Source organism: Pristiophorus japonicus, unplaced genomic scaffold (assembly GCF_044704955.1).
Source record: "Pristiophorus japonicus isolate sPriJap1 unplaced genomic scaffold, sPriJap1.hap1 HAP1_SCAFFOLD_82, whole genome shotgun sequence".
Taxonomy (NCBI): domain Eukaryota; kingdom Metazoa; phylum Chordata; class Chondrichthyes; family Pristiophoridae; genus Pristiophorus; species Pristiophorus japonicus.
In genome coordinates, this window is record NW_027254740.1 from 1,653,544 (window position 1) to 1,668,197 (window position 14,654).

Consider the following 14,654-nt stretch of genomic DNA (forward strand, 5'->3'; position numbering starts at 1 on the left):
ACAAGCTACAGGTTGACTTGGACAGGATAGGAAAGTGGGCAAAAGCATGGCAGATAAAATATAATGTGGATAAATGTGAGGTTACCCACGTTGGTGGCAAAAACTGGAAGGCAGAATATTATCTGAATGGCGACAGACTGGGAAAAGGGGACGTGCAACGAGACCTGGGTGTCTCGGTACATCACATTGAAAGTTGGCAAGCAGGTACAGCAGGCGGTGAAGGAGGCAAATGGCATGTGGCCTTCTTAGCGAGAGGATTTGAGTATCGGAGCAGGGAGGTATTACTGCAGTTGTACAGGGCCTTGTTGAGGCCACACCTTGAATATTGTGTACAGTATTAGTCTCCTGTTCTGAGGAAGGACATTCTTATTGTTGAGGGAAAAGAGCGAAGGTTCATCAGACTGATTCCCGGAATGAGAGGATTTACATAGCAAGAAAGTCAGGATCGACTAGGCTTATATTCACTGAAATTTAGAATAATGACAGCTGGTCTCATTGAAACATGGAACATCCTGACGGAATTGGGCAGTTTAGATGCAGGAATAATGTTCCCGATGTTGTGGAAGTACAGAAACATGGGTCACAGTCTAATGGTAAGGGGTAAGCCATTTCGGACCGAGATGACGAGAAATTTCTTCATTCAGAGAATTGTGAACCTGTGGAATTCTCTACCACAGAAAGTTATTCAGGACAGTTCGTTAGATATATTCAAACATGAGTTAGACGTGGCCCTTACGGCAAAAGGGATCAAGGGGTGTGGAGGTAAAGCAGGAATGGGGTACTGAAGTTGCATGATTAGCCATGATCATATAGAATGTTGGTGCAGGCAATTTATGAAGCAGATGAAGATGGTTGGGCCGAGGACACTGCCCTGAGGACCTCCTTCAGCAATAACCTGCGGCTCGGACGATTGACCTCCAGCAAACCACAACCATCTTCCTGTGTGCTTGGTATGACACCACCCATGGTAGAATTTTACTAGAAATTATTGATGCCACACTTGGCCAAATGCTGCATTGGTGTCACCGGCAGTCACTCTCAGCTGACCTCTGGAATCCAGCCCTTTGTCCATGTTTAGACCAAGGTTGTAATGATGTCTAGGACCAAGTCGTGCTTACGGAACCCAATTTGATCATTCCTGAGAAGGTTATGGGTGAGTAACAGCCGCTTTTTAGCGCTTCCAGCGACACCTTCCATTACGTTTCTGATCATTGAGAGTTGATATATGGGACGGTAATTGGCCGATTGGATTTAGAAACATAGACATAGAAAATAGGTGCAGGCGTAGGCCATTCGGCCCTTCTATCCTGCACCGCCATTCAAAGAGTTCATGGCTGAACAATGAACTTCAGTACCCCATTCCTGCTTTCTCGCCATACCCCTTGATCCCCCTAGTAGTAAGGACCTCATCTAACTCCTTTTTGTATATATTTATTGAATTGGCCTCAACAACTTTCTGTGGTCGAGAATTCCACAGGTTCACCACTCTCTGGGTGAAGAAGTTCCTCCGCATCTCGGTCCTGAATGGCTTACCCCTTATCCTTAGACTGTGACCTCTGGTTCTGGACTTCCCCAACATTGGGAACAGTCTTCCTGCATCTAACCTGTCTCACCCCGTCAGAATTTTAAATGTTTCTATGTGGTCCCCTCTCATTCTTCTGAACTCCAGTGAATACAAGACCAGTTGATCCAGTCTTTCTTGATAGGTCAGTCCTGCCATCCCGGGAATCAGTCTGGTGAACCTTCGCTGCACTCCCTCAATAGCAAGAATGTCCTTCCTCAGGTTAGGAGACCAAAACTGTACACAATACTCCAGGCGTGTCCTGCTTTTTGTGGACATGACATAACTGGACGGTTTTTTACATTGTCGGGTAGATGCCAGTGCTGTAGCGCTGCTGGAGCAGCTTGTCTAGAGATGCAGCTAGTTCTGCAGCACAAGTCTGCAGCAAAAAAGCTGGGATATTATCGTGGCCCATAGTCTTTCAAGCATCCCGTACACCCTGCCGCTTCTTGATCTCAAGTAGAGTGAATGAAATTGGCTGTAGTTTGACTTCTGGGATGGTGGTTCCCCAGGAAGAGGGCGAGAAGAATCATCCACTCGACAACTCTTGCTGACAATATTTTCAAACGCTACAACCTTGTCTTTTGCGTTCGTGTGCTGGGCTCCACCTTCATTGAGGATAGGAATTTTGCTCCTCCCGTCACTTTTTAATGGTCCACCACCTTTGACGACTAACTATTGCAGGAGTGCAGAGCTTTGATCTGATCCGCTGGTTGTGGGGTCGCTGAGATCTGTCTATACCATGCTGCCACGATTGTCTCACTTGCATGTTGTTCTGTGTTGCAGCTGCCCTTGATAGACCACATACTGCTCCTGGTATGCTCGTCAGCACTCTTGAAGTCGCTTGACGAGATATTAATGGTAGAGTGAGAGATGTGGTGGAATACAATTCCTCTGCTGCTCATGAATGGTCAGTTGTGAGTTGCTACATTGTGTCTGAATCTATCACATTTAGTGGGTTAGTATTGCTACTTAACAGTGGAGCGTGACCTCAGTGTGAATACGGGAATTCCTCTACAAAATGATAGTGTGCTGGTTACTCTTACCAATGCTCTCCTGCAGAGATGCATCTGCGATGGGTAGAATGGTGCAAATGAGTCATGTCATTTTATACCTCGTGTTGTTCCTTTCACCACCCTCTGCATGTCCAGTCTGGCAGCTATATCCTTTTGTACTCTGCCAACTCGGAAGTACTGGTGCCACCGAATCAGTCTTGATTATGGACATTGAAGTTCCCCGTCCAGAGTACATTATGTGCCCTTTCTACTCTCAATGCTACTTGCATGTGGTATTAATCATGCAATAATGCTAATTCACCAGCTGAGGTAGGGCGGTCGCTGGTAATTTTCAGAAGCTTTCCTGGTCCATGCTTGACCTGTACTCATGAGACTCATGAAACATGCGTAAATGTTGAGGACTCGCATGGCCACTCCTATAAAGTATACTACTATGCTGCCACGTCGGCTGGGTCTGTCCAGCTGGTGGGAAAGGACATAATAGGGAGGACTCTGGGACATTGGCGGAAAGGTTTAATTCTGTGACAATGATTATGTCGAGGTGTTGACTGACTGGTCTGTAGGACATTGCTCCAAATCATGGCTCAATTCGCCATGTGATTATAAGAAGGACTTTGCAGGGCCAACTGGGCTGGGTGGTCGGTCCAGTTTTATTATTAGTAGTATCTATTGTAGAGATTTCTTAAAACTGAATGTCTTGCTCGGCCATTTAAGAGGGCAGTTACGAGTCAACAACACTGTTGTGGTTCTGAAAGCACATATAGACCAGCCCAGGTAATGAAAATAGATTTCCTGCCATAAATGGCATTAGAAAACCAGATGGGTTTTGAGGACAATTCTCTCGCTTCATTGTCAGCATTATTGATGCCAGCTTTGTATTCCAGATGTATATGCTTAACTGAATTTAAATTCCACAGCTGTGTGATGAACATCTAAAGAAACACATCCATATTATTAATCCAGCACTCTGGATTACTGGTCCTGCAACATAATCATTATATTACCGTTCCAGTCTGCAGAGCACATGCGCATACTGAGCAAGGCAACGCGGTACAGGAAGCAATTCAAGTGGGAGGAATGAAACGAAAAGTTGCAGTGATAAGTACAGTAATGTCATAGTGGTAGATACTGCCCGCTGCAGCAATGACGGGGATTTCCGAAGGCTGTGTTGCCTTGCCTTGTGAGCGGGATCAGGATATATCTTCGCGGCTGCAGAAGAATTTGGAGAGGGATGGGGTGGAACCAGTTTTAGAGCTCTACTTATGAAGTAACAACATCGTTTGAACTCGGAAGGAGGATCAGCTGAGAGAATTTGAGGGTCTGGGATCGAAATTAAACACAGCATGTGAAAGTTAATAATCTCTGTATTGTTAACTGAGCCACGTGCAAATTGACAATTGGAAGCAGATCGGAGAGTTAAAGGTGTTTCTCAGACACTGATGAAGGAGGGAGGCCTTAGATTGATGGACCAATGGCAGCAATAATGGGGAAAGTGAGAGTTGCTCCATTGGAACAGTCTCCACTTAAAGATGGCTGGGGCCAGTGCCCGGACGAATGCAATATTTAGGGCTGAAGGTAAGGCTTTAAACTTAAAAGGCAGGAGGGGTCAGATGTGGGGAAATTTAGTAATCTTAAGGGAAAAGTCAAGGCAATGGAGCAGTGTAGCGACTTCGGTAAAGAGAAGTGTGACACAAGGCGACAGAGAGTTTAATGGTAATAGTGCATTCGTGAATACGGCTAACAATAATGTTAAATGTTAAATATGAAGGTTCTTTATTGAATGCACAAAGCCATCGCAACGTGAGAGATCAATTAGTAGCACACATAGACATAAATGGGTTTGACCCAGTAACCACTACAGCGAGATGTTTGCAAGTTGAACAAATTTGGGAAATATTCCAGGGTACTCGACGTTTTGGCAATTAAGGCAGAATGGAATACGAGAGGGAGTATCCACGATAATACAACAATACTTAAGTATATTCTTAAGAAAGGATATTAACTCGCAAGATCAGGAAGTATATTCAGTATGTGTGGAGCTAAGAAAAAAATAAATGTTCAGAAAACACTGGTGCAAGTAGATTATAGGGCCGCTAAACATCACTATACTGATGGACAGAGTATTAATCAGCAAATATTATTAGCTTGTTAGAAAGGTAATACAATAATTGTGGAGAACCATATTTTTCACATAGACTGTGCCAATCAAATTGACAAATGTAGTTTGGAGGACTAATTTTGGGATGCTTTGAAGGCAGTTTCCAAGAAGAGTATGTAATGGAAGCAACCAGGGATCAGACGATTTTAGAAAGTGTATTGTGTAAAGAAAGAACGTTTATTAGTAATAACGTAGTAACGTTTCATCTGGGGAAAAATTTTCATAATATGATTGAATTTCATGTTGGATTTCAGAATTAAATACCTAAGTACGAAACTACAGTCATAAAATTAAACAAAGCCTATTACGTACATATAAGGGGCGAGCTGGCTTAGGTTGATTACGAAGTATGGAGGTAGATAACCAGCAGCAAACATTTAAAGAAATTATCCACACTTTCAACAAATATACATTTTATTGAGAAATAAAAACTCCATCTAATGGCTAACTAAACAAGATAACAATAGAATCAAATTAAAAGAGAGACATAATATTGCAAAAATAGATGTAAGCATGAGGATTAGGAGAGCTTTAAACCGATACTAGGATGGCCCAAACGTTGATAAAAACGTCTAAAATTGAATTAGAGAGTGAACTAGCAAGACATATGAAATAGATTGTTAGAACTATTTATGTCAAAGGTAGATAGTAACAAAAAAAAACATGTGTGGCGGAGACAGGTGCAGTTACAATGGAGAATAAGGGAGAGGCAGGGACGTTAACAAATAGGCGTTCTATCTTTTATTCAAAATATACGACACAAAATGCACAGAAAAACAGTGGGGAACCCAGGGGCTAAACGGAACGTTGAACTTAAAGTAATTTGGATTATTAGAGAAAATGTACTTGCAAAACCCTAATAAGAACATAAGAACATAAGAATTAGTAACAGGTGTAGGCCATCTAGCCCCTCGTGCCTGCTGCGCCATTCAATAAGATCATGGCTGTTCTGGTCATGGATTCAGCTCCACTTACCCGCCCTCTCCACGTAACCCTTAATTCCCTTATTGCTTAAAAATCTATCCATCTTTGACTTGAAAACATTCAATCAGCCAGCCTCAACTGCTTCCTTGGGCAGCGACTTCCACAGATTCACAACCCTCTGGGAGAAGAAGTTCTTTCTCAACTCGGCTTTAAATTGGCTCCTCCGTATTTTGAGGCTGTGCCCCCTAGTTCTAGTCTCCCCCACCAATGGAAACAACCTCTCTGCCTCTATCTTGTCTATCCCTTTCATTATTTTAAATGTTTCTATAAGATCACCCTTCATCCTTCTGAAATCCAAGGAGTAAAGACCCAGTCTACTCAATCTATCATCATAAGGTAACCCCCTCATTTCTCGAATCAGGCTAGTGAATCGTCTCAGTACCCATTCCATAGCTAGTATATCCTTCCTTAAGAAAGGTGACCAAAACTGCACGTAGTACTCCAGGTGCGGCCTTACCAATATCTTATACAGTTGCAGCAACACCTCCCTGCTTTTGTACTCCATCCCTTTCGCAATGAAGGCCAACATTCCATTTGCCTTCCTGATTAACTGCTGCACCTGCAAACTAACCATTTGGGATTCATGCACAAGGACCCCCAGGTCCCTCTGCACCACAGCATGTTGCAATTTCTCAACCTTCAAATAATATTCCTTTTTACTGTTTTTTTTCCCAAGGTGGATGACCTCACACTTTCCGACATTGCATTCCATCTGCCAAACCTTAGTCCATTCGCTTAACCTATCTCAATCTCTTTGCAGCCAATCTGAGTCCTCTACACAACACTCTTTCCCACTAATCTTAGTGTCATCTGCAAATTGTGTTGCACTACACTCTGTCCCCTCCTCTAGGTCATCTATGTATATTGTAAACAGTTGTGGTCCCAGCACTGATCCCTGTGGCACACCACTAACCACTGATTTCCAACCGGAAAAGGACACATTTATCCCGACTCTTTGCTTTCTGTTAGCCAGCCAATTCTCTATCCATGCTAATACATTTCCTCTGACTCTGCGTACCTTTATCTTCTGCAGTAATCCTAACCATAAATCTGTCAATTCCCCTGGACATGACGGCCGACATCCTAGGATTCTTAAACAGGTGGCTACGGAATTAGTGGCTGCATTCGGTGAGTTCTACAAAAATCTCTAGATTCTAAAATAGTCACAATGAATTGTAAGACAGAAAATGCACGCCACTATTCAAGCAAGGATTGAGAGAGAAAATTCGGAACCCCAAGCCAGCTAACCTCATGGACGTTGTTGGAAAAATGCTTGAATCCATTATAAAGGAAGTGGTAAACAGCTACTAAGTAACCGAGAATATTATTCGGCAGATTCAGCACAGTTTTACGAAAGGAATATCATGTTACGCAAATTGATTAGAGTTTATTGAGGATGTAACTAGCAGGGTAGATGAAATGGAATCATTTTATATACTATACTTAGAATTCTAAAATGCATTCAATGAGGTGAAGCACAAAATGATGTTGTGCAAGATTGATGCTCATGATTTTGGGAGTAATGTATTAGCATGCATAGTGGATTAGTTAACGGAAAGAAAACAGAGAGTAGTGGCAAACGGGACATTTTCAGGTTGGTAGGCTCAATTTGTGGAATGCTGCAAAGGGCGCTGATAACACCTCACCTATTAACAATTATTATTAATGATTTATGATAGAACCGATTGCAATGTGTCAAAAGTTGTTGACGATAAAAAGGTAGATGGATAATTAAATTGCATGGAGAACACACAGAGACTGCAAAGGGATATAGGTGAAAAAAGTGAGCGGACAATATGTTGGCAGATGGAGTATGATGTAGGAAAATGTAGCGTTATTCACTTTGGTTGGAAGAATAGGAAAAGCAGTATATGCTTTAAATGGTTAGTAACTATTAAAGTTTGGTGTTTAGTGAGATTCAGGTGTCCGCACTCAGGAGACAGAGCGAGCTGACGCGCAGATATCGCAAGTAAAGAAAATGGCATGTTGGCATTTATTGCCTGAGTTTGAGTATAAGAATAAGGACATCTTGATACAATCATACAGGACATTCCAGAGGCCATTCCAGGAATACTGTGAACGGAATTGGACGTTTTGATCTGCAGACAGATATGTGTCATTTACGCTCCAGAATTTAGAAGAATGAGAGGCGAGGTAATTGAAATACATATGATTCTGAAAGTAAATGTTTGTGATGATGCTATAAGGTTTGCTTCACGTGGCTGGAGAGCATCTAACTAATGACAGAGTCCCAGGATAAGCGGTCGGCTATTTCAGACTGAGAAGAGGAATAATTTCTTCACTCACATGGTTTTGAATATTTAGAATTCTCCACCCGAGACAGCTGTGGATTCTGAGTGGTTTGAATGTACTCAAGGCTGAAATAGACAGATGTTTTGACTCTAGGTGAATGAAGGGATATGGAGATCAGATGGGAAATTGCAGCTAACGTCGCAGAACAGCCATAGCGGGAATGGTACCACAGTGGCAATTTCACTTGATTCGTAATCCAAAGGCATGGAGTAATGGCCCAGAGTCAGGATTTTTAGTTGCACCGCGGCAGCTGTGGAATTTAAATTCAGTTAATTAAATAAATCTGGAATTTAAAAAAAGGTTATATCAGTAATGTTGACATTGAAAGTACAGGATTGTCATTAAAATCATCTTATTCACTAAACTTCTTCAGGTAAGGTAATCTACCTTCCTTATCTGGTCTGGAGGACTCCAGACACATAGCAATGTGGTTACCTCCTGGTTGATCTCTGAAATGGCCGAGCATGTCAATCAGTTCTACAGAACCACTAAAAAATACAATAATAAGCTTAAACCTGGATGGACGTCACGGCATCGACCTCAACACTCACAGATCAATGGATCCTGCAAAGTACTTCACACCAAGATCTGGGTAATTATGCTAAATTTGGTAGAGCTGTCCCACAGACGAGTCACGTAGCAGCCTGACATATTTATACTCACAGAATCCTACCTCTCAGTCAATGTCCCAGATACCTCTTTCATCATCCCTGGGTGTGCCCTGTCCCACCGTCAGGACAGATCCACCAGAGGTGGCGGCAGAGTGGTATGCAGTCGGACCCCATGAAGTCTCATGGCTTCAGGTCAAGCATGGGCAAGGAAACCTCCTGCTGATTTCTACCTACCACGCTCCCTCAGCTGAACTAGCAGTACTCCTCCCTGTTGAACACCACTTGTAGAAACACTGAGAGTAGCAAGAGCACAGAATGTAGAAATATAGAAACATACAAATTTACAGCGCACAAGGAGGCCATTTCGGACCCTCGTGTCCGGGTCGGCCGACAAAGTTCTGCATGGCCCTTGGTCAACAGCCATAATATTTACAATTAAATCTATTAATAATGATGGAAAGGCAAAGAGCTCCCAGCCCAACTATTCCGTCTCACGCAACTGCGATAGCCATTATACTGAATCATTCTACAGTTCTTACCAACCGGAGTCATGTGATCTTCTGGGAGAGGCAAAAATCAGATACAAATGCAGGCTAAATTACGGAGAAAAAATCTGGGAAATTTCCTCTCCGACCCATCCAGTCAATCGAACCTAGTGCAGGAGATCATCCTGGCCATATTCTATCCCAGCAGTCCTAACTATTAAATCTATACCGTCAAACAAAAGGTCATCCTGTCTAATCCCAATTAGTAATTCTAAGTCGGTAACCCTGCAGGTTACTGCAACTTAAATGCCCATCCAAGCATCCCTTAAAAGTTGTGAGTGTTTCTGCATCCAGCACTCTGCCAGGCAGCGAGTTACAAATCCCTAAAACCCTCTGCGTCAAGAAGCCCCCCCCCTCGAACCCCACTAAACCTTCCACCAACCACCTTAAAACAATGCCCCTCGTAATCGAAATTGAAATTGACCCTGAAAATCCACTATGCCCAGGCCCCCCAATATTTTGTACACCTCAATGAGGTATCCTCTCTGCCTTCTCTTTTCCAATGAGAAAAAATGCAGCCTATCCAATTTCTCCTCATAACTAAGATTTCCCATTCCAGGCAGCATCCTAATAAATCTCCTCTGCTCCCTCTCTAGTGCATTCAAGTTCTTTCCTATAATACGGCGACCAGAACTGCATGCAGTACTATTGCTGTGGCCTAACCAATGTGTTACATAATTTAAGCATACGCTCCCTTCTCTTATATTCTATGCCCTGGCCAATAAATACAAGCATTCCGAATGCCTTCTTAACCACCTTAATGACCAGGCCTGCGACTTCCAGGGATCCGTGGACAAGGACTTCAAGGTATCTTTGTTCATCGGCGCTATTAAGAAAGCTACTGCATAATGTATCTACCCTTTCTTTATTCGCCCTCCCAACGTGAATCAGCACACATTTCTCTGAATTAAATTCCATTTGCCACTGCTCTGCGCACATAACCAGGAGATTGATATCCTGCTGCAGCCCATGACTTTACTTTCCATTATCAATAACAGAGCCAAATTTAGTTTCATCTGCAAACTTCTCAATCATACTCCCTATATTCTGATCTGAATCGTTATTATAAACCATAAAAAGAAAGGGACCCAGTACTGAGCCCTGCGGAGCACCAGTGGAAACCTCCTTCCAGTCACAAATACATCCATCAATCAGTACACGTTGTTTCCAAAGGCAATTTTGGATCCAACTTGCCATTTGCGCTGTCGCCCATTGGGCTTTGACCTACATGACCAGTATACATTGTGGGACCCTATCAGAAGGCTTGCTAAAGTCCATATATAATACATTGTACGCAATAACCTTATCGATCCTATTGGTTACCTCCTCAAAAATTTCCCTTCAAAAATCCATGCTGACTGTCCCTAATTAATCCTTGTCTTTCCAAAAGCAGATTTATCCTGTCTTTCAGGATTTTTCCAATAAATTTTCCACCACTGACTTTAGGCTGAAAGGCCTGTCATTACTCGGCCTATCACTTTTTCCCTTATTAAACAAGGACATAAGCAGTCCTACAATCCTCCGGCACCATGCCCAGTTCCAAAGAGGACAGGAAAATGATGGTCAACGCCTCTTCTATTTCGTCTTTTACTTCGCTCAACAACCTGGGAAGCATTTCGTCCGGGCCTGCGGAGTTATCTACTTTCAAAGATGCCAAAACCCCTTAATACTTCCTCACTCACGATATTTATTCCATCCAGTATATTACACAACTCCTCGATAGCCGTGTCTGCATTAACAATATCCTTTGTGAAAACACATGCAAAGTATTCATTAAGAACCCTACCAACATCTTCCGCTTCCACACAAAAATTACCCTCTTTGTCTCTAATAGGCCCTACCCTTTCGTTAGTTACCCACTTTCTCTTGATATATTGAGAGACCATCTTTGGGTTTTCTTCAATTTTACTGGCAAAGAATGTCTCGTGCCATCTTTCTTAGCATTCCTAATATTATTTTTAATTTTACCTCTTAACTTTCAATATTTATCTGAAGATTATTGTGTTTAGCCGCTGATATGTGACATAAGCGTCCCTTTTATTCTTAATCCTCCCCTATATATCCCGAGCCATCCAGGATGCTCGAGAGTTATTTTTTATTTTTCTTTACCGGCACATGTTTAGCCTGAGCCTTCCGGAACCCTCCTTGAATGCGTCCCACTATTCCGACACTGATTTACCCACACGTAGCTGTTTCCAGTCCACTATGGCCAAATCACTCCTTAACTTAGCAAAATTAGCTTTTCCCAAATCGGAACTTTTATTCCAAGTCTATTCTTGTTCTTATCCATAAGCAACTTGAATCTGATTGAATTATGGTCACTGGAACCCAAATGCTCTCTCACTAACACCCGTTCAACCTGGCCAGCTTAATTCACCAACATTATAACCAAGACCACCACCTCTCGTGTTGGGCTTGCTACATACTGACTAAAAAAGTTCTCTTGAATGCATTTCAAGAATTCTGCAACCTCTATAGCCTTCATATTAAATTGGTCCTGATCAATGTTTGTGTAGTTACTATTACTAACCTATGGTTTTTGGACCTCACAATTTGCCAACGTGTTTGCACCTCTATATTCCTCCCACTTGTTGGGGGTCTATAATACATCGCCACTTTTGTATTCTACAGTTCGACCCATATGGCCTCATTTGATGATCACTATATCATATCATCCCTCCTCGCCGCTGTAATAGTTACCTTAATCAGTACCGCAACATGCCCCCATTTTTGGCGCCCTTTCTTATCCTGTTGCCAAGAATATTGATCTGCCAAATCTGCCCCTCTTTCAACCAAGTTATGTAATGGCTATAATGTCATACTCCCAAGTGTATATCTGTGCTTTTGGCTCCTCTGCCTTATTCGCTATACTCATTGCGTTAAAGTATATCTCATTCAGTACAGGAAGACCTCATTGCTTACTACATTCTAAGCCCAGTCTCCTCTGTCTTATAGAGTCGCTTTTCAGCTTCTTGCTATCGAATTTCTGCTTTACATCCTTCTCTTTTGAATTCGTTCTCAGGTTGCCATCCCCCTGCCAAGCTAGTTTAAACTCTCCCCAACAGCACTAGCAATCTCCCTGCGATGATATAGGGCTCGGCTATGTTGGGGTGCAATCCCTCCACTTTCTACAGATCCCAGCTCCCCAGAAGTGGCCCAATACCTGAAGAATTTAAAACCCTCCCTCCTACAACAACATGCAGCTGCGTGATCATCCTCGCTATCCTTCTATTCTTATAATGATTAACACGTGACACCGGTAGTTACACGGAGATTATGACATTTGAGATCCGACTCTTTGATTGTCTTCCTAGCTCCCAGAATTCATCCTGTAGGATCTTAAACATAGTATTCTGGGTAGGTTACTGCAATGCCCATCATCAAGGGAGGCTCGTTAGCACCACTACATAGCTGCCCGACTGGGCCTGCAGCAGGTGCTGACTGAACCATCACGAGGAATACACCGACTTGATATTGTCCTCCCCAATCTACCTGCCCCAGCTGCATCTGCAGATTACAGTATTGGTAGCAGCGAATACCACACAGTAATTGAGTGGATGAAGTCCCGTTTTCACACTGAGGTCATCACCCTATGTTTTGTGTGGCACAGGTCTGGCAGCTCAAAACTGCGCATCCATCAAGCGCTGTGGGCCAACAGCAGCAGCAGCATTGTATTTCAGCACAATCTGTAACGTCATCGTACAGCATATCTGTCACTCTACCATTGCCATCATGGAAGCTGTTACAATCCAGTGCATAGAAAATCATGGCAGGAGCATCACCAGGCTTACCGAAAAATGAAATGCCAATCTGCGGAAGCTGCAACGTACGATCACATGCTTGCTGAAAACGGAAGCAGCATGCTATAGACAAGGCTATGCGATCTCATAATGAACAGATCAGACTAATGCACTGTCGTCCTGCCACATCCAGTCTTGAATCGTGGTGGTCCATAAAACAACCAACAGGTGAAGGAGGCTCCATAAATATCCCACCTCAATGATGGCGGAACCAAGCACGTGAGTGCTAGAGACAAGAATGGTGCGTTTACAACCATCTGCAACAAGTAGTGCCGAGTGGATGATATATATCGGCCTACTCCTGAGGTCCCCACTATCATCGAAGCCAGTGTTCAGCAAATGCGATTCGCTCGACATGATATCAAGAAATGTCTGAGCACAATGGATACAGCCAATGTTTTGGGTCCCAAAAACATTCAGGCAGTTGTGCGAAAGACTTGTGCACCAGAGCAAGCTTCGCAACGAGCCAATCTTTTCGAGTACAGCTTCAAAACTAGCATCTACCCTGCAATTCGTAAAATTGCCCAGTTATGTCCTATCGGCATAAAGCTGGACAAATCCATTCATGCCAATTACCGCCCCATCAGTCGTCTCTCAAACACCAGCAAAGTGATGCAATGTATTATCAACAATGCAATCATGCGGCAAATGGTCACAAATAATTTGCTCACCGACGGCCACTTTGTGTTCCGCGAGGATCAGGCGACTCCAGACCTCATTACACCTTGGTCGAAGTTGGTGCATTGAGGTGTGAGTGACTGCCATTGATATTAAGGCAGCATTTGACCATGTGTGGCAACAAGGCGCCCTGGTCAAAATAAAGTCAATGTAAATCCGGAAAATATTTCAATGGCTGCAATCATTCTGCTCAGTGTTCCAAATTACATCTCAGCTAAGCAAGGTTAAGTTTACTGTCTGAAGACAACATATCATTGGTTCTGGTGGTTCGAGATCAAACATCACAGCCCCAAGACATCTCTTCAGGTGTTCTTCAATCTCCTAGGCCCAACTATCTTCAGCTGCTTCATCAATGACTTCCCTCCATCATAATGTCAGAACTGCAAATGTTTGCTAATGACTCTTTGCCATTCACCGCTCCTCAGTTAATGGAGCAGCTCATGGCCGCATGCAGCAAGACCTGCAAGACATTCAGGCTTGGGCTGATACGTGACAAGCAACATTCTCGCCAAACAAGTACCAGGAAATGACTATCTGCAACACGTGAGTTCTAACCACTAATATTTGATATTCAATGGCATTTCTATTGCCGAATCCCCGCCATTAACATCCTGAAAGTCACCATTGACCAGACCAATAACTAGACCAGCCACATAAAAAACTATGCCAACAGAAGCAGGTCAAAGACTGTGTATTCTGCAGCGAGCGTCTCAACTCTTGATTATCCAAAGCCTTTCCACCAACTTTAATGCACAAGCCTGGTGCATGTTGGAATAATCTCCACTTGTTTGGATGAGTGCCACTCCAACAACTCTCATGAAGCTCGACACCATTCAGGACAATGCAGAACGGTTGATTAGCAACCGATCAAGTACCTTAAAAAATCAATGACTCCATCACCGACGTGTCGTGCCTGCAGTTTGCATCATCTACAAAATGCACTGCAGCAACCAAAAGGCTTATTTGGCAGCATCTCCCAAATCCGCTA